Below are 21,133 nucleotides of genomic sequence, written 5' to 3' on the forward strand. Positions count from 1 at the left end.
GCTATCTTTCCTGGCCGGACTCACAGCAATAGCATTTTTGTGAAAGAGATGTTACATTTGCAACTGCGTAAGCTGCTATTCAGGCAGAAGCGTGAGCAACTTCGAAGTGTTCTGGGTAGCCGCTGTTTTATTTGTCCTGCGATGGTAGTAATAGCAGATTAATGTTAGTTACAGGTTATATGTACTGATCCTACATAAGGTTAAGTGTGGTTTTTGCATCCCATAGCCAAGTGTCAGACAGTTATGTTTTCATCCAGCTGTCTTTATAGTGAATGACGGAATATTACAGGATTATCATGTATACTAATATTGTTGCAAGGCAAATTTTGCTATGGTTAATTTAGACCTACTTAGAGCTATTTCAGGCATTTTTAAAAGGGATATATAATTTTGTTAGCTGATGTTTGGACGCTTAATAAAATAATTGTTAAACTGAGACCCATGTCTGCACAACCCCTCAACCCAAAACCAAAACATGGTTCAAATGGCTCTAAGAACAGCGGGACTTTACATCTGACGTCATGAGTCCCCTAGATTTAGAACTACTTAAACCTAACTAACCTAGGGACAGCACACACATCCATGCTCGAGGTAGGATTCGAACCTGCGACCGTAGCAGCAGCGCGGTTCCGGACTGAAGCGCATAGAACCGCTCGGCCACAGCAGCCCAAACCCACCTACATCCTGCGTTTTATAGTGTATTTCCAGTTGAGCGTCCTATATCGTAGTTAGAACGGTTTTCAGTTCGTGTCTACTCCGTTTATATACTTTCATTACTGCGTCACATGGCCGTAGTATGATTAGGTGTCATTCAGTCTCGCTGTGGGCAGGGCTCATAAAGTTTTGGTTTCTGAGTGTGTATTTTAGTGCAAGCAATTACACTAATACGGGTCATCGACTTAGCCTTTCTGCTTGTACCTGGCCAGCACGTTATTACCTGACACAGTACCGTCTCGTCACCAAGTTACCCTGCATCTTATTCCCTTTTCAAACCAAGCATTTCGAGACGATTTCCTTTCTTTACTTATCTGCTGGCGCTAAACTGGTAACGCCATACTATAAATTCTCAGTTGGACATCAGCATACCCCATTACAAGCTCTCTTTAATATGGCCCACACTGCTCAATAGGATCGGAAATGATTCGTATCCATAACTGTAAGTAACGAAATAACGTATTTGTAGCTTATTAGTATAAAATCTATGTACTTATTTTTCCAGTTTTATCTACAATGTAACGTGATTACGTTTTAAAGACATTAGCTTCCAGATTAATTCATTGTAAAATACAATATTAATTACTCTGATCATCACTTACTGCACCGATGAATTAACTGCAGTTCCGAATTCGCTGATCAAACGGAGGATCCTGTATTCATTAAAACAGATGAGTATGTCAGTTGACATGGTATATTTGCTATTGTGTCTGGTTTCTAGTTTCCTGCGTTAGCTCTGTGAAGTAAATCTGATAATTCAGTTTGCATGTTCTGCAGTGAATACATGCAGATGAGGATAGACAGATCTGTTGTCATCACTGTAGGCTAATTAAAACAGTCTTTTTGCATGTAAGTGGTTACCAGGACTTTACAAGCAGTACTAGATTACGGTCACATTACAGAAATCTTGAGGGGGCATCTCGTCATGAATCACGTGATTCTGAATCCCGTCATTTATGGGTCTGAGGGCTTTGCTAATTACACGTGCACCAAGTTACGACCAGAACTAGTATTACATTCACGGTATAAAAAATTTTCCACTCACCGCCTATCAAAAACCTGTGTTAACAATCGAATGGTTATCACTGTCCCTTCATCAGCTAATGCCAATTAGACTTACGCCTACTCGATGAACAGCAAGTTTCAGATTAAATTTTATAGAATGCAGATATCAAACGGGCACTAGAATTTCATAATATCACCACTAAAAGCAAGGGCAAATAAGGAAGTAATTTAACTTCTTTGCGATTCCCGTGCAGTTTACTTCTCCATCTACTTCCATTCAATTTGCAGTTACGAAGGATGTTTACTCTTCACGCCTTTCCTTACAATCCAAAAGGAATCTGCGTTAACTTTTTATAGCATACCATATCTTATTCTTCCCATCAAATTAGGACTCCTAGCCCTAACTACTTTTCTCTCATAATCCGCAGCTGTTGTGGTTTGTACCAATTGTCCTCCGCAAGAAAAAAAACTGCGACTCTCTGGCCTTTGATCTACACGGAAAAATATAACTTACTCATTATGTCCGAACTTATATTACCAATAAATTTTAGATCGAGACGGAGGAACCCTGACAGCAACGCCGACATGTTGAATAAAGCCTTTCGTGCAGCCACAGGGCGTCGTGTTACGACTTAAACGGTGCGCAGTAGGCTGCATGATACCCAACTTCACTCCCGACGTCCATGGCGAGGTCCATCTTTCCAACCACGACACCATGCAGTGCGGTACAGTTGGGCCCAACAATATGCCGAATGGATCGCTCAGGATTGGCATCGCCTTCTCTTCACCGATGATTGTCGCATATGCCTTCCACCAGACAATCGTCGGAGACGTGTTTGAAGGTAACCCGATCAGGCTGAACGCCTTAGACACACTATCCAGCGAGTGCAACACGGTGGATGTTCCATGCTGTTTTGGGGTGGCATTATGTAGCGCCGATGTTCGTCGCTGGTGGTCATTAAAGGGCCCGTAACGGGTGTACGATACGTAAATGCCATCCTCCGACCGATATTACAACCATATCGGGAGCATATTGGCGAGGCATTCGTCTTCATCGACGACAATTCGCGGCCGCATCGTGCACATCTTGTGAATGACTTCCTTCAGGATAACCAAAAATGGTTCAAATGGCTCTGAGCACTATGGGACTCAACTGCTGAGGTCATCAGTCCCCTATAACTTAGAACTACTTAAACCTAACTAACCTAAGGACGTCACACACATCCATGCCCGAGGCAGGTTTCGAACCTACGACCGTAGCGGTCGCGCGCTTCCAGACTGTAGCGCCTAGAACCGTTCGGCCACCCCGGCCGGCATAACGACATCGCTCGACCATCATGTTCTCCAGACCTGAACCCTAGCGAACATGCCGGGGATAGACAGAAACTGGCTGTTTATGGACGACGTGACCCACCAACCACTTAGATGGATCTACGCCGAATCGCCGTTGAGGGTCGGACAATCTGGGCCAACAGTGTCTTGATGGACTTGTGATTAGTATGCTACGACGAATACAGGCACGCATCAATGCAAGAGGTCGTGCTGCTGGGTATTAGAGGTACCAGTGAGTACAGCAATCTGGATAAATACCTCTGAAGGTCTCGCTGTATGGCGCTGTATGGTGGTACAACATGCAATTTGTGGTTGTCATGGGCAATAAAAAGGGCGGTAATAATGTTTGTATTGATCGCTATTCCAATTTTCTGTACATGTTCTGGAACTCTCGGAACCGAGGTGATGCAGAATTTTTTTTGATGCGTGTATACTATGTGGAATATGGAATTGTGATATAAAGGTGACCGCAGCTTCAAAGATTGTTTCAGCTCCGCAGTGCTTTACTGGGCATGATCCTACTGGAAGTGGTATGTCTTTGCCTTCCTTCGTCCTTTGAGCTGACTTACCTGGCTAATTAGAGGTACAGTGCGGGGGGGGGGGGGATGACGTACAGTTCTTCGACGTAGCCGACCTGTGATTTTAAACACGTTACAAATCATCGCCGATGTTGTAGAAAGCGATCAGTGAAAGAAAAAAGTCCTTGAGCTGACAGGAATTTAATGGGGCGTGATAGCCAAATCTTCCCTCTGCCCTTAAGTAGGGCAGTGTACAGGAAGAGATGATTGTGAGGGAACTGGCTTGGAAATTATGGGAGACTGAAACATGTTGACAGTGGTCGGTCATTAAAGTCTTGCGGTGTCATAAACAATGCAAAGGTAGTAGTATCGTAAGCAGTCAAGTGTCTGACAATGTTGTGAATGCACCGTACTATCCACAACGCTACTCCTAGCACCGCGTGGCCCCTTTTCGGGCGTCACTGCCTTGCAGTGCCGGCCGGGCGCCTGCAGCATTCTCCTAACGACCTTGAGGACGTTCTCCTCCACTCCCAGAAATGAGAAATGACCTCACGCTGGCGCCGGTCGCTATTCAGGGCGCCCAGATAAATGAGGACGCTGACGGTATAGGCTGACTCACTCGTTTTTCGGGAACATTTTGTGGTTCCACGAAGACACGGGACCATTATGAGAGGTGACACAAATTTAACGATTTTTAACGCTGGCAAAACACTGACGATGATATTTTTCTCTTGTACATTGCTCCATGACACACCATGCAGCACCTTCAGGTTTCGGTTTGCTATTCTCTGCCAACATGTAAAACCGGAGTCCATTAAAACGGAATTGCTACATTTGTTTTGCGAAACACTGGAGTACAAGTCGGCCTGGTACGAAACTGTGCTAGCAATCACCTGTAATAATGAAACAATATCTGAGAAAATCTGTATAACATTGTCCGAACAACTATCCAACGTGACGTTTTTACGTCTCTTACGTATCGGAAGTGCCCGTATGATTATTTCAGCGTTGTCAGTTATTGTGGATCCACGGCAGCAGTCATATTGTATGGCATCAAGCGCTGGGACAGTGAGAGCCAAATTTGTGAATGGTATATATTGCCATGGGGTCCTTCTGAATAACAGCAATGTCACTCGCGCTGGAAGGAGAAAAAGGAAGAAAAGAAGATCAGTGATTGACAAGGTCTTTTGAGACGGAAGCATAATCTCGGCTTTTGTTTTGGAAGGGAAGTGAACCGGCCGTGTACTTAAAGTAACATTGTTCTTCTGGATCACGAGACCACTGCCTTGACGTTCTGGACGGATATCTGTTACAGTTAAGCACAATGTCTTTTCAGTAGCGTCCAATTGTCCATTTCTCAGGGCGGTAGTCCAGTTAGAGCTAGGAGTTATTTAGGAACAAAAAAAATGGCTCTGAGCACTATGGGACTCAACATCTTAGGTCATAAGTCCCCTAGAACTTAGAACTACTTAAACCTAACTAACCTAAGGACATCACACACACCCATGCCCGAGGCAGGATTCGAACCTGCGATCGTAGCAGTCCCGCGGCTCCGGACTGCAGTGCCAGAACCGCACGGCCACCGCGGCCGGCATTTAGGAACACAAAGAAATTTTTTCATCTCCCTAGAGGACTCTGAGACCAAGGACGTGAACTAACAATAAGTCGATGTATCCATACAAATTACAAAAATGTGGTTACGTATACGAGTATGTATACTGAAGCGCCATAGAAACTGGTAAAGGCACGTGTATTCAAATACAGAGATAAGTAAACAGGCAGAATACGGCGCTGCTGTCGGCTACGCCTATATAGGACAAGTGTCTGGCGCAGTTGTTAGATCGATCACTGCTGCTACAAAGGCAGGTTATCAGGATTTAAGTGAGTCTGAACGTGGTGTTATATTCGGCGCTTGAGCGATGGAACACAGAATCTCCGATGTAGCATTGAAGTGGGGATTTTCCCGTGCGACCATTTCACGAGTGAACCGGGAATATCAGGAATCCGGTAAAACATCAAATTAACATAGCTGCGGCCGGAAAAAGATCCTCATGTATCCATGGCCCTTGCATGTCAGCAGAGCCAGTTCAACCTGGTGGAGGCTATGTAATGGTGTGGGTCGTGTGCAGTTGGAGTGATACTGGGACCCGTGATACGTCTAGATACGGTTGTGACAGGTGACACGTACGTAAGCACCCTGTCTCTTCACCTGCATCCTCTCATGTCCATTGCCCATTCCGACGGACTTAGGCAATTCCAACTATATAATACGATAACCTACACGTCCCGAATTGCTACAGACCTGAACATTTTTGAGGATACCTGAGATGCCTTGCAAAGTGCTGTTCAGAAGAGATCTCCACTGCTCGTACTCTTACTGATTCATGGACAGCCCAGCAGGATTCATGGTGCCAGTTCCTTTCAGCACTACTTCAGACATCAGTCGAGTCCGTGCCACGTCGCGTTGCGACATTTCAGCTTGCCCGCGGGGGTCCTACCCGATGTTAGGCAGATGTACCATTTTCTGTGGCTCTTCAGTGTATGTATGTATGCCCCACATTTCCTTCTGAACCACCGGACTGATTTCAACCAAACTTCGTACACATATCATTTACTGTCTGGAAACAATTGCTGTGAGGGGTGGCCAAATAATTTGCTCGAATGCATGCGTGTCCGAGGGAACACGCACTACAGCGACTACAGCTATCATGAAATACGCTACTGACCATTAAAATTGCTACACCACGAAGATGACGTGCTACAGACGCGAAATTTAACCGACAGGAAAAAGATGCTGTGATACGCAAATGATTAGCTTTTCAGAGCATTCACACAGGGTTGGCGCCGCTGGCGACACCTACAACGTGCTGATATGAGGAAAGTTTCCAACCGATTTCTCACACGCAAACAGCAGTTGACCGGCGTTGCCTGGTGAAACGTTGTTGTGATGCCTCGTGAAAGGAGGATAAATACGTACCATCACGTTTCCGACTTTGATAAAGGTCGGATTGTAGCCTACCGCGATTACGGTTTATCGTATCGCGACATTGCTGCTCGCGTTGGTCGAGATCCAATGACTTGTTAGCAGAATATGGAATCGGTGGGTTCAGGAGGGTAATACGGAACGCCGTGCTGGATCCGAACGGCCTCGTATCACTAGCAGTCGAGATGATAGGCATCTCGATCCCTGAGTCAATAGATGGGGACGTTTGCAAGACAACAACCATCTGTACGAACAGTTCGACGACGTTTGCAGCAGCATGGACTATCAGCTCGGAGACAATAACTGCGGTTACTCTTGACGCTGCATCACAGACAGGAGCGCCTGTGATGGTGTACTAAACGACGAACCTGGGTGCACGAATGGCAAAACTTCATTTTTCGGATGAATCCAGGGTCTGTTTACAGCATCATGATGGTCGCATCCGTGTTTGGCGACATCGCGGTGAACGCACATTAGAAGCGTGTATTCGTCATCGCCATACTGGCATATCATCCGGCGTGATGGTATGGGTTGCTATTGGTTACACGTCTCGGTCTCCTCTTGTTCGCATTGACGGCACTTTGAACAGTGGACGTTACATTTCAGATGTGTTACGACCCGTAGCTCTACCCTTCATTCGATCCCTGCGAAAACCCACATTTAAGCAGGATAATACACGACCGCATGTTGCAGGTCGTGTACGGGCCTTTCTGGATACAGAAAACGTTCGACTTCTGCCCTGGCCAACACATTCTCCTGATCTCTCACCAATTGAAAATGTCTGGTCAATGGTGGCAGAGCAACTGCCTCGTCACAATACGCCAGTCACTACTCTTGATGAACTGTGGTATCGTGATGAAGCTGCATGGGCAGCTGTACATGTACACGCCATCCAAGCTCTGTTTGACTCAATTCCCAAGGTGTATCAAGGCCGTTATTAAAGCCAGAGGTGGTTGTTCTGTGTACTGATTTCTCAGGATCTATGCACTCAAATTGCGTGAAAATGTAATCACATGTCAGTTCTAGTATAATATATTTGTCCAATGAATACCCGTTTATCATCTGCATTTCTTCTTGGTGTAGCAATTTTAATGGCCAGTAGTGTAATTTGTTGAGGACATATGGATGTTTGAGTCTGGCTGTCGAGTGTGCTCGGATAGCCTAATGCTAAGGCTACCGCTCGCGATAGGTGGGAAATTCCGAGTCTAGTCCCAGTCCAGCACATATTTTGACTGTCATCATAGACCAGAACTGTCGTTTTTTTAAAACCTTCTTTTGCCCGGCATGTCGTGGACTCAAAAAGTCCATGAAAGTCCGCTGCACAAAGACTGAGCCATGCTGACTCTATAGCTGTCCATAATTGCGAATGTGTTACGGGTGCAGGATTTTGTGTGGATACTGACCTCTCAGTTATGTCCCACACATGGTGTTTGGGATTCATGTCTCGAGATCTGTGTGGCCAAATCATTCACTCGAATTGTCCAGAATGTTCTTCATACCAATTACATGGCGCACTATCATCCATAAAAATTTTATCCTTGTTTGGGGACATCAATCATTTGAAAGGGTACAGTACCGCCCGACATTGAAAATAAGTACAACATACTTCATTATTTTTGTCAGAACAACACATTTTTTTTGTAAAATAACTCAATTTCAATTAATACAGCGAAGACGGATACCAGTGTGGGAAAGAATGACAATTTATTTATTTAAATGATCACATGTGCACTCCCACAAAATAAATCCCTACATCCAGTTTGGTGAGATCTGTGAAATGAATGAATGTATGGTAGTCTGCTAACCGCAGATAGTGAATGTGAATATATGATCATCTTTGAGACGATCCTTTGGCCACCTTTGGTGGGACCAAAGAGATGAAATTTACCTGAGCTTTGAGCGCCTGAAATGTGGCTGACCAATACGGTAGCAAGGTGCTCCCCCACTTCGGCAGAGGTGCGAGAGAACCTGAAGAACGGCCATGTTTCAGCACTCTGCCGCTGGATCTTGTGCTGTTAAGACCTGTCTTAGGTGTTCTCCGTAAAGACAAAAGAGTGGAGACATGGTATGCACGTGGAATATTTAAGAGTAGTTTGAAATAATAATTTCTCTATTTCAGGAACTTTTGGGGGGAGAATTAAATGTCAGGCAGGTAATATTAATGGGATCGTAGTAATCTTCGGAAGTGACCAACGGTCACAATGAAACCACGTGTAGCAATAAGTTGAAATACTTCCGTGTGCTTAAGTTAAGCTGAATTACTAGCGTGTGTACTACAAGTTGAAATATTTAAGGAATTGCGTGTGCAGGACTTGAAATTAGAGACGAGTACTTCCACGTGGTGAGTACTGTGTGAGTCTCAATCTTTGTATGAGACAAAGGATAAAGAGAAGTACTCGTCCATGGTATCAGTTGAGGACTCGCGAGTGTGATGAATATGCTCTTAATATTACTTTGCATGTTATGTTTCCGTGTGACGCTTGATTTAAACTATAATACTCTGAGAGAGAAGCAAGGTGAGTCAGCCGTCTATCCAGCAACGCCACTTGGCTTGCATTGCACAGGAAGACGTGCATATATCTCCAGAGTTCATAGTAGGAAAGAAGAATTACGAAGTGGGGCAGTGTCGTGTGAAACTGGGATAAATACTTATTGAAGTGGGAAAGCTGAAAGTGATAGTGTTGTGACTATTTATTGTGTTGTATTCCATGTTGTAGTGTGGTGTATGTCATGTAATTTGGGTATGTGTGGTTTACATGGGAGAGTAGCTAGGTTGTTGCAGACGTAGTGGTTTATGCGTGTTCCTTTTGTACCGCTCGGTCTGGAGGAAAGTTTCGTGATGATGGTTGTGAGATTCGAAGTGTGAGATATAGCAAAAAGATCCACCATCCTATCCAGAAAGCGCACTGTAGCGTTGAATAATTACGAGACCATAAGATAGAGAATCACCAATGTAAAGCCATGCCCACTGGGCGGAATTTCTCATGTGTTATTGTTGTAGGTTATAGAATTTGTGTGTTTAGGTTATAGAATTTATCGGAATAAATAAGACAGTGAAAAGAAAAAGATTGGTGGAGTTTTCCTTCGAATTGTATGTTGTCATGGTATCCAGAATTTATAATGTGTGCGCCACTCATATTCAGTGCGATGGCCATGTGTTGATAAAAGTCGTTAAATAAAAAAAGAAAATGTGGTAATGCCAGTGCGTAGTGAACAGTCAGAGTTCTGTAAATTACTGATAGTCAGATGAGCGTTTCCGTTGCGCATTATTCATACAGGAGGATAATTTGTAACTTTATCGTGAGTACTAGAGTTCATGTTACTCGACAAATAAGAATGAATCCACTCGCTTGGCAGACCACTCATCTTGCAGGCCTGACTGCTTGATGCCACTGTATGAGCAAGGCATGTGGGTGCCTGTCACAATGAATGGCTGCAAATGGTCTCCAAGTAGCCGAACATAACTATTTACAGTCAATGATCGGTTCAGTTGTACCAGAGGACCAAGTCCATTCCATGTAAACACAGTCCACTCCATCACGGAACCACCACCAGCTTACACAGTGTCCTGTGTACAACATGGGACCATGGCTTCATGGAGTCTGTGCCACACACGAACCATGCCATCGGCTCTCACCAACTGAAAAACGGACTTATCTGACCACGCCAAGGTATTCAGCGCAGGAGAGGCTTGCTATTACCAAAATTGCTTACGTCGGTCGCCTACTGCCACAGTTCAGTGACGCCAAATATCGCCGGATTGTCCGAATGGATACGTTCGTCGTACGTCCGCCGTTAATTTCTGCGGTTGTTTCACGCAGTGTTGCTTCTTTGTTACCATTGAGATCTCTACGCAAGCACCACTGCTCTGCGTAGTTAAACGAAAGCCGTTGGCCACCATTGCACTGTCTGTGGTGATAGGTAATACCTGAAAATTGGTATTCCTGGCACATTCTTGAAACTGTGGATCTCGGAACACTGTATTACCTAACTATTTCCGAAATTGAATATCCCATGGGTGTAGCTCCAACTACCATTCCGTGTTCAGAGTCTGTTGAATCCCCTCGAGTGGTCATAATCACTTTGCAAACATTTTCACTTGAGTTAACACAGTACAAGTCACAGTTCTGCCAATTCACCACCCTTTTACACCTCGTGTACGCGATGCTATCGTCCTTTGTATATGGACATATCGCTACCCCATATGTCGATGGGAGTTTCAACCTAATCTTCCAGCCTTCCTTTTCGCTAGCTCGTGACTTTTGTCACGTCATTGTACAGCTGATGGTTGTCCATGTTCGCAACTGCGAATTCATTTCATATACCCATACTGTAGTCTTTCATTATTTGACAATGAGAGTACCTACTGACTTACAACAAACATTATACATAAGTTTGAACCTTTACGAAGTTTTATCTCTTTGACGATTCCCTCAAAATGATGAAAGGAAAAAGGTTTCTCGCTTACTACATTTTCACTGTTCATGCAATAAAACTGTCACATGAAAATTGAGATTTTCATTTATTGCTTCTTTACTACAATTTGTATCCGTGACATATTTTCCATACAGTATTCACATACACCACTGAATGCACCAGCCGGCCGAAGTGGCCGTGCGCTTCTAGGCGCTGCAGTCTGGAACCGGGAGACCACTACAGGCGCAAGTTCGAATCCTGCCTCGGGCATGGATGTGTGTGATGTCCTTAGGTTAGTTAGGTTTAACTGGTTCTAAGTTCTAGGGGACTAATGACCTCATAAGTTGAGTCCCATAGTGCTCAGAGCCACAGCCACTGAATGCACCAGAAAGATTACAGTATTATACGAGACTTAGTTTAGGATACACGAAAGCATAAAAACTGAAAGCGTGAGAAACTACCGCGTCATACAAGACGTTTGAAATTAGCTCTATTCGCAACATTTTTGCAGACAGTATGCACATGTGGCACTGAATGTACCTACCAAAATATACCATTACACAACACATACTTCAGGAGATATGGCGGAAAATATGGAGAGGCGTGAAAAACTGCGTCATTATGCATGATATTTTAATTTGTTACTTCTTTGTTACTAAATCTGTTTGCAACACATTTCGCAGACATCACTCACAAATGCCGCTAAATGTACCTAGAAACATATATCATTTTAGAACACTTAATTCAGGAGATATAACGTCATAAAGACCGAGAAGTATGAGAAACTACCGCATTATCTATGACGTTTTAATTTATTACTTCTTTACTACGAACTCTATTCATAACAGTCCGCAGCTCGTGGTCTCAGGGTCGCGTTCTCACTTCCCGAGCACGTAGTCTCAGGTTCGATTCCTGGAGGGGTCAGGGATTTTGACCTGCCTCGAGATGACTGGGTGTTTGTGTTGTCCTCATCATTTCATCATCATTCATGAAAATGGCGAGACTGGACTGAGCAAAGGTTAGAAATTTCTTTAAAGTCAGTACCGCTATTAGACTGTTGTTTATTTACAGTGTTACATTTACACTTACACAATCATGATTTCGGCTTCAAAGTGCAATTATCAAGGGTTTTCTGAAAGCCGGTTAGACAATAAAAATGAAATACATAACAAGCTCAAATGGTTCAAATGGCTCTGAGCACTATGGGACTTAACATCTGAGGTCATCAATCCCCTAGAACGTAAAATTACTTAAACGTAACGGACCTAAGTACATCACACACATCCATGCCCAAGGTAGGATTCGAACAGCGACCCTAGCGGTCTCGCGGTTCCAGACCGAAGCGCCTAGAACCGCTCGGCCACACCGGCCGGCACATAATAAGTGATATAACCATACGACAATCAATATTTGTAATGCTTACTTACGAGTGTTATAAATTGCCTAAGATGGCGTACTGTCGTATAAAAATACTCTATTAGACACATTGTCTAAGAGTCGATTTCTATGGCAGAGCCTACTGCTTTGTTTCATTACTGAGTACACCATCTTGACTGATGACAGTTGGCTAAGTGTCAAATGGTCTTGGTCAAAGAAATTCCTGTTAGAAGATGGTGATCTTTTTAGTCTTTGGACTCAGTGTCCGGTAGGATAGGAAAGGTTAGGATCAATTTATTTTCTTTGGTAGTTGTTACATCTTTGCAGTACCTGTTTATCTTAGTATACAATGAAGCTGCCTGCTCATAAACATAAACAGTAACAAACCTCTCGATAATGTTCGCTGCATCCATAAATATATAATTCCTGCTAGTCACTGACGTTGTTTAAAGTACATTTGTAGGTAAATATACAGATTTGTACGTGAAATTGACGCATTGCCCACTCTACTTTGTGTAATTTTGACTCAATTCAGAATTAATACTGTACAGTGCAATTACTTATTCTACTCACTCATTAATTAACCAGTGAGGTTTGAAGCGATATTTATGATGTACGTATCATCAAGCTTGTAAATCCTGTTATATATATGTTGGAACATTACTTAGGAATAAGTACAAATAACACAGGTATGTGAAACATTTCATGTACATAAAAGCATTCAAGCAAATAAAAGAATCAAAAATTTTCATGTTAAACAGCATATTTAAGTTTAATATAATTTAAAGAGTACGGATATTATCCTTGTGTTTGTTAAAGGTTGATGATATACGAGTACAATTACAAACGTGAGTGCACCGTGGTACTGATACATCTGGCTGTAATCTTGGTGCTATAAATCTTATTTATATGTTATAGTAGTGACATCATACTTATATGACGTAAAGATGACATAGTAATGTTAACAACTTAATGATCTACCGCATATGAAATTCTATTTCTTAACAACAATGATAAATGTAACATTATTGATCATAGTTACTTCTTAGAGAGGTAATAAACAATTGAGAAGAAACACAAGGCCTAGAATACTATAAATCATTCATTGAAGACTGTTACATTTATCTTTGTTGTGCTCCAGCATATGTCCCCACAGGAAGAAATCCAGGGGATTTAGGTCAAGTCTACATGGTGGCCATACAACTGGACCTCCTTGTTCGAGCCATTTTCCTGGAAATGTTCTGTCCAAATACTGTCGCACATTAATTCCAGAGTGTGGAGGTGTACCATCACGTTGCAACCACATTCTCTGTCGAACATGTAGTGGAACGTCTTCCAGCGCGTCAGGCAGATAGTTGGAGAGGAATGCATGATACCTTCGTGCACGTAACCGGTCAGGTAACGTGTAAGGGCCCAAACCCCTGTCGCCCAACATTCCTACCCAGACGTTGATACCAAAGCGAACTTGATATGCATGAACTCAGATGACTTGCAGGTTAACCTCACACCATTGGTGGGCATTGTGCATATTGACGACACACTCACGAGTGAATGCTGCTTCATCCTTCCTGTTTTTGTTGGAACCATTCACAGAATTGTATCCGTTGATGGCAATCTGCGGATGCAGGTGTTGAGTTAAGGCATAATGATAGGTGCGCAGCCCACGCTCGTGCAGTACGTTAACGACCGTGTGTTGCGAGATACGCAGCAGCCTAGCTAAGCTACGTGTACTTCGCTGAGGTTCTTGGTGTATGACCTCCAGAATAGCTTCCTCAGTATCTGGAGTACGGTGAGTCCGTGAATGACCTCTATCACGTGAAGGTGGAAGGAGAGAACCTGACTCCCGATGGGGCAGCTCCAAACGACGAAACACATTTTTATCTGGATAGCATTGACGAGTATATCTAAAAGCTTATTCACTAGGAGCAACACCAGCCCGGTTATTAGATGCAGCAAGGACCAGAAGCATATCCAAATATTCATCGTGTGTGTATGCCATACGTCTGCCACCCTCGTTTAGAGGTTTACACTGTGAAAATTCTATACGTCTATGCATGTAAACTGGATTCTGTTAAGGGCGCGTTACTCCGCTCGCAACTAGTCCCTCTCTGGTTGACGGCGCATAAAGTATAAACATGCCATCAGTCCTGCGCACTGTTCCACCTAACACGCATTACACCTTTGACAAATATTGCTCTGCATTATCCATCACGACAATGCTAATTGTTAAATGTTCGGTTTCGAATTACACTGTTTCCCTAACGGTAACAGACGTGATGTTTCCAGAATCCCATAGGTAGAATAATAATAATAATAATGCATTGTGATACATACTAAACAGCATGCGGTTACCAGACTGTGTTGAAGGGCCTAATTAGTGGAACAATGGTGATAACACATACAAACAGTAACCGAGTTTGGACATGATTCACCAAGCATGTTCCTAGTCCTACTGGTAATGTAAGGCACAGCCGGCCGCGTTGGCCGAGCGGTTCTAGGCGCTCAGTCTGCTACGGTCGTAGGTTCGAATCCTGCCTCGGACGTGGATGTGTGTGATGTCCTTAGGTTAGTTAGGTTTAAGTAGTTCTAAGTTCTAGGGGACTGATGACCACAGATGTTAAGTCCCATAGTGCTCAGAGCCATTTGAACCATTTTGTAAGGCACAAACGGAATGTAATAGACCTGAACGAGGCAATAATAATAGCAGGTACTAACCTATGTGACCATTGGAGGAAGGTACAAAGAAAACAGGTCTCGCATCTAGTAGATGAAGTGGTGCGAATAAATTCAAACTCACGACGTGGAAAGGGCTTTTTTTCAAAGCTGATCAATCTTCCTTTTCTACGATTGAATTATGTAAGTGCAAATGTTTTATAGAGGACCCGCTGCAATCGCTGTTGATGATTAAGATGCCAAATATCGTACCGCCTGGACTACATTTACCAAATAAAAAACATATATATTAACCCAGGATCGAACCCTCAACTTCCTGCATGCTAACCCAAAACTCTATCCACTGCACCAACTGTATAGCACATTAACATGTGCTAACAGAGATAGTTACCATACATTTGGTTATAGTGTTGCTAGATTGCCACTCTGTAACGTTCTTTTTCTGCGGATGTAGTCGCCGGACGAAATTTTGTAAGAGATATTTTTTTTGTCACTAGTATGTGAGGAGTTGCGAAGCCCGAGTGTGCGAATTTCGCTTCACCCTGTATAATGTTGTTAACTACAGAAGACGCTGAAATTGATACATTCCCTACATTTGTGCTTTCTAGGCACGATTTCCCTACATACTCGAAAGGAAATTGGTCCAGTTTTTTTGTGTTTCAGGTATTGTATCCTAACTATTTGCAAAATTATCATTATAAATGTACAGCTGTTCTGCAAAGAGGTAAGGTCCATTAAACAGAAGACTACAGAAAGAAAATGATCACTTGGCACTCGTATTTGAAACAAAGTGCGAGGAAACATAGTTTGGAGCCATTAGACAAGATATTTTCAAGATTTTTTTGCCATAATCTATCATGTAACTTGTTTCATACAGACCCCATGAATTCCTCCCCTGCGACGAAATACCCTCCGTCTCTTCCTGGCCCCCTCCCTTCCAAGCCGCTGCCCCCCTCCCTCCTTCCCCCCAACCCAGTGACCAGCATATGTAGCCAGTCCATGTGGAGGGACTGTTATGTATCCATCTGGCTGAGCCCGTGACAACACAAGAATAACACTGCTGATACCTTAGCTCTCATGTATGCCAACGAGAGGGTGCTTGTCATCCTGGAGCATCGGAACTCCAGGTAACAGCTGTTGAGCCAGATGGCTGTTGCTGTGGCTGGGTGGCGTCCATAGGGAGAGCTCCTGATCAGAGCGGGTCATATCAGGGAGGTTGCTTTGCGCATGAAGCGTACGAAGCTGCAAAAATCTGGCCATTGTCTAACGGCTATCTCTTCCAATGGCAAAGGATCATTGAAAGCTGCTTCATATGACCCAGCAGCCTTCCCTTCCCTGGCTATACCTTGAGAGGAGGGCCATCTTGGGATTAAACACTTTCACCACTACCTCATCTGTACTAGGGCGGATTGGGATACATTCACCGACAAAAAGCTGCGGTTTTTTGTGGAGAATATCGAGGACATGTTTGGTTAAGTGGAGTCTCTCAGTAAGATGCAGTCAGGATCCCTGTTGATCAAAGCTTCCTCTATCGCCCAATGTGCAGCTCTTCGTGCTTGTGGTCATCTTGGCGACGTCACAGTGTCTATTGCCACATACCAGTCTCTGAATTTAGTCCACGGAGTGGTTTTTTGTAGGGATCTTATCCTAAAAAGTGATGACATCCGTACTAATCTAGAGTGATGTGGGGTTCATTTAGTTTGAAATGTGCAGAAGGCTTGTAAAACCAACAGTGGTGCCTTTATTCTAGCTTTTGAGGGAGATACACTCCAAGAAAAGGTCAAGGTTATGTGCTACAGATGTGACAAGAAGCCGTACGTCCTACCACCCAAGAGGTGCTCTAAGTGTTTGTGTTTTGGGCATATGCCTTCCTACTGTATGGCAGACCCTCTGCATGGTGACTGTGGTCATCCACTCCATGAGAGAAATCCCAATGTTTCAACAAGTGTGTTTATCAATTGTCATGACCACCACTCTCCACACTCGCCAGATTTCTCAGCTTACAAGACAGAAAAGAAGATCCAATAATATGAGTCCTTGATCACCTGTCTTATCTTATGTTGAGGCTCGCCATAAGTATGACTGACTCCACACCTTGTCGCTCTTTTCTACATTTAACTTTGTTATATCCTTCCCCCCCTACCTCTTCCTTACCCAGCCCTGTCCTACTCTCCCCTCCCCCTCCTTTGTAGTTCCTTGCCCTCCCCTCTGGGTGCCATTCCCCCTCCCCAGCTGAAGAAGTGCCCCCCCCTTTCTTTGGCACCTTCCAGTGATGAGGCTTTCCCACAGGACCCCTCCTCCTGGTGTCTCTCAGACTGGAGGCCTACTATCATAGCTCAGCCATCAGATTTGCCATCTGTGCGCCCCAAGGTCACGCACCCACTGACAGTTCCAGATCTTGCAGAAGTCTGCTCTCCCTCTGTGCCCTGTACTCCTCAACCTCCACAACAGAAGAAGAAACATAAATCCAAGGACAAGGCCACCCTTGTGCCCCTGGACGCCCCATTTACTCCCTTGTAACCGGAGTCTGACATCTTATTTATGGATGTCTCACCATCCTTGCCAGTAATGACCACTGACTATGTGACACGACCTCTCCTTGGATTCTTTGATTTCAACTTGGACTCTCGCCACATGATAATCCAGTGGAATTGCAACGGATATTATCATCACCTACCAGAAATAAAACATCTTGTTTTCCCTTATTCTACATTCTCTCTTGCCCCTCAAGAACTGCACTTCCGTGATGACCAAAATTTCTTGGTTATCGGGCTTCCTATCATAAGTGTGCCGGGCCTTGGATAGCATCTGGAGGGTTCTGCACCTTGGTTTACACTGAGGTCATTTTTCACTGGAACCCCCTTTGTACCAACCAGGAAAAAATAGTGTTTTGAGTGCAAACGACCCCATCAATCACTGTTTGCGATGTCTACCTCTCTCCAGGTAGGCCACTTCCTTTGTTGAACTGTCTACCTAATAAATCAACTCCCATCCCGTATCTCCTCCTTGGCGACTTCAAGGCACACCACCTCCTGAGGTGGAGTGCCACTTTGACGGAAAGGGGGTTTCCAATTGACCAACTTATTACAGACTTTGATTTGTATCTTCTCAATGACAGTTCCCCTACCCATTTCTGTGCCACTCGTGGCACCCTTACTGCTATAGATCTCACAGTCTTCTCCCCTGCTCTTTTGTCTTCCTTAAATTGGTCACACCATGATGGTCTTTGTGACAGTGACGACTTTCCAGTGATGTTGCCGTTCCCATGCCACCGCCAGGCAAACAGGCCGCCATGCTGGACATTTCACAGGGCCAATTGGCCATCATATATGTCTGCTGTGCACTTCAGCATCTCTCTATCAAATTGCATTGATGTGGTCATGCAGTCATGTAGGGCGTCTCTGCCACTACTCTTCATGCCGCTTGCACTGTTATCCCCATAGCCACAGGTTCCTCTCGTTGTCGACCAGTACGATGGTGGACAAAGCAGTCACTACCCAGGACCACTGACAGGCGCTGCAGTCATTTAAACACCCTTCATAGACCAAACGTATTGCTTTCAAGTGTTTCCATGCTAAGCCTAGCTAGCTTATTAAGCACAGTAAAATGTAATACTGGGAGCGCTATGTTTCCTTCCTGGGGATGGATACCTCATCGCAGGTTTGGTACTATCTCCTTAGCCTTCTGCGCTTCCTGCGGCAGTCAACTGTCCAGAGTCTTGTCCTCAAGGGTTCTCTGTGTACTGATCAATCGGTCATTGCAGAACGCCTTGTGACACATTTTGCAACAGCGTCGGCGTCCTCTTCATATCCTGCTACCTTTCTCCAGAAGAAACGCCAAGCTGAACAGACACCCCTCTGTTTCGACTCCACCTAGCTAAACCATATAATGAACCCTTTATTCAGTGGGGATTCCTGCAGGCTCCTACCACTTCACATGGCACAGCCCCAGACCCAGATTCCCCCACCCCACAACCAGATGATCCAATACTTGGACGTTACCCACAGGCAACTTCTACTCAGAGTCTTCAACTTCATTTGGTTCACATGTGCCTACCTCTCGCAGTTGTAAGACAGCATACATCCCCATCCTTAAGCTTTCAATGGATAGCACCCGATTATCCTGACCAACGTACTTTGTAAGCTTCTGCTTATGTTGGGTACTCGAATCTTTCTGCCTTATGGCCCCATATCAGTGTGGCTTCAGGAAAGGCATGATCTCGAACTAACAGTTTACTCAGATTAGAAACAGCAATCCAGCAGGCTTTTACTAAACTGTGCAGCCTGCATGCATAGCAGAGATCAAAGGGTAACGAGAGTAGCATTGGTCAATGTTACTCTCGTCTCCCATTGGTCTCTGCTATCCACGAACTTCTCTCTGCCCTCGGCCGTGCCACTTGGTCAATTGTTTCCCACGTCATGTGGGCATACCAGGAAATGAACTGGCTGACAGTTAGGCCAGAGAAGCAGATATGCAGATCCACATGACATCTTTCTTTACCCAAAAGTGGGATATATCTGATGTGCTACAGCTCTCAGTAACAAACTCCACACAACCAAGGAGACTACTGCTGTTTGGCACTCTTTCTTCTGTTCCTCTTGGAAGGAGTCCACTGTCTTATGACATCTACGCATCGTTCATACCAGCCTCACCCATTTTTATCTCTTGCGTAATGAACCACCCCCCACACGACCGCCCACAATGTGGCTGAGGGGCCAGATTGACAGTATCCCTTATACTGATGGAATGTCCTATTCTTTTGGCTCTTCATACGAAGTACAGCCTTTCACACTCTTCGTCTTTAACGTTGCGTGAAAGTGGTTTCTATTTTCAGATATAAGGTTTTGTTTTACTCCTGGAGCAAGGGCAGGGTGGTTGTGGTTGGCGTCTCCCTTCATAATTTAGATTTGGTCTATCCTTTTATGCTTTCTGCAGTGTATGTTTTAACCTCCTAGTTTTATAGTTTGATCCATCTGACTGGATCCGTCCACTTCTAGTGGACCCTCTCTGTTCTGAAGTAACTCTGAAATCCCAGGACTGTTGTCTCGCTGTTTAGTCCCAACCTCCCCCCCTCTCTTCATTTCCAGCTTTCCCATAGTCTTTGTTTCACTACCATACAATGCTGGGCTCAGTGGACATTATCAGAACATTCTTCCTCAAATTGAGGCCTAAGTTTCATACGAGCAGACTTCCCTTGGCCAGGAATGCCTTTTTCCCCAGTGCCAGTCTGTTTTTTACGTCCTCCCTGTTCCATCCATCATTAGTTATTTTGGTGCCCAGGTACCAATTTCGTGATCACCAATCCTGATGTTTAGTTTCACCCTGTTATCGTTTCTCATTACTTTCAACTTTCTTCGATTAGCTCTCAATCCATATTCTGTACTCTTTGGACTGTTCATTCCGTTCTGCGGATCCTGTAATTCTTCTTCACTTTGTAACCTCCCCCTCACTTATCGACCGCGTGTACCTAATGGAAATTTGGAAAAGCAATCGTCACCGAAGTTAATCTGTCGATAAAGAGGGAGGAAAGGGTTACATCTAAATGAAAGGAAAAATGCTAATGAAACTGGTGGAAATTAATTTTGAAAAGGGGTAAAGTTAATAAAAAAAGTATATGTGCGGCCGATACGTTGACAATTAACTAGCGGTAATTAGATATTTGAGATTTGGGGAAAATTACGGTCTCCAGTCCTATGGACAATTACTATAGTAACTGAAAAAGAAAGGTTATTGCACATATAATTAGCACTAGAAGCGTGGCAACTGAAGGTTGACACGTGCAGTGTGAAAACTTAAAGTTTCTCAGAAGTAATAAATTTCGCTACTTTCTGACTTAATTTAGCAAAAGAATTAATAAAACCGGAGAATTGAAAGTTTATTTAGTGACTGAAATTAATAGTGAGCTTTGTTTCTGAAGCACTACGAAATTCAATAAAATAAGGTTAGTCTTGGGCTACCTCAACAATCATTTCAAAAGCTACTTGATCTACGCAATTTAGAAATAAGAAATTTAACTTTGAAGTTGAATTTAATGATTCTGAACAATTAACAATAGTAAAATTTAGTACGTACCAAGCTGAGCTGTAGTCACAGGTAAGCTAAAATATGGTAACAA

Source organism: Schistocerca cancellata, chromosome 1, assembly GCF_023864275.1.
Source record: "Schistocerca cancellata isolate TAMUIC-IGC-003103 chromosome 1, iqSchCanc2.1, whole genome shotgun sequence".
NCBI classification, from domain to species: domain Eukaryota; kingdom Metazoa; phylum Arthropoda; class Insecta; order Orthoptera; family Acrididae; genus Schistocerca; species Schistocerca cancellata.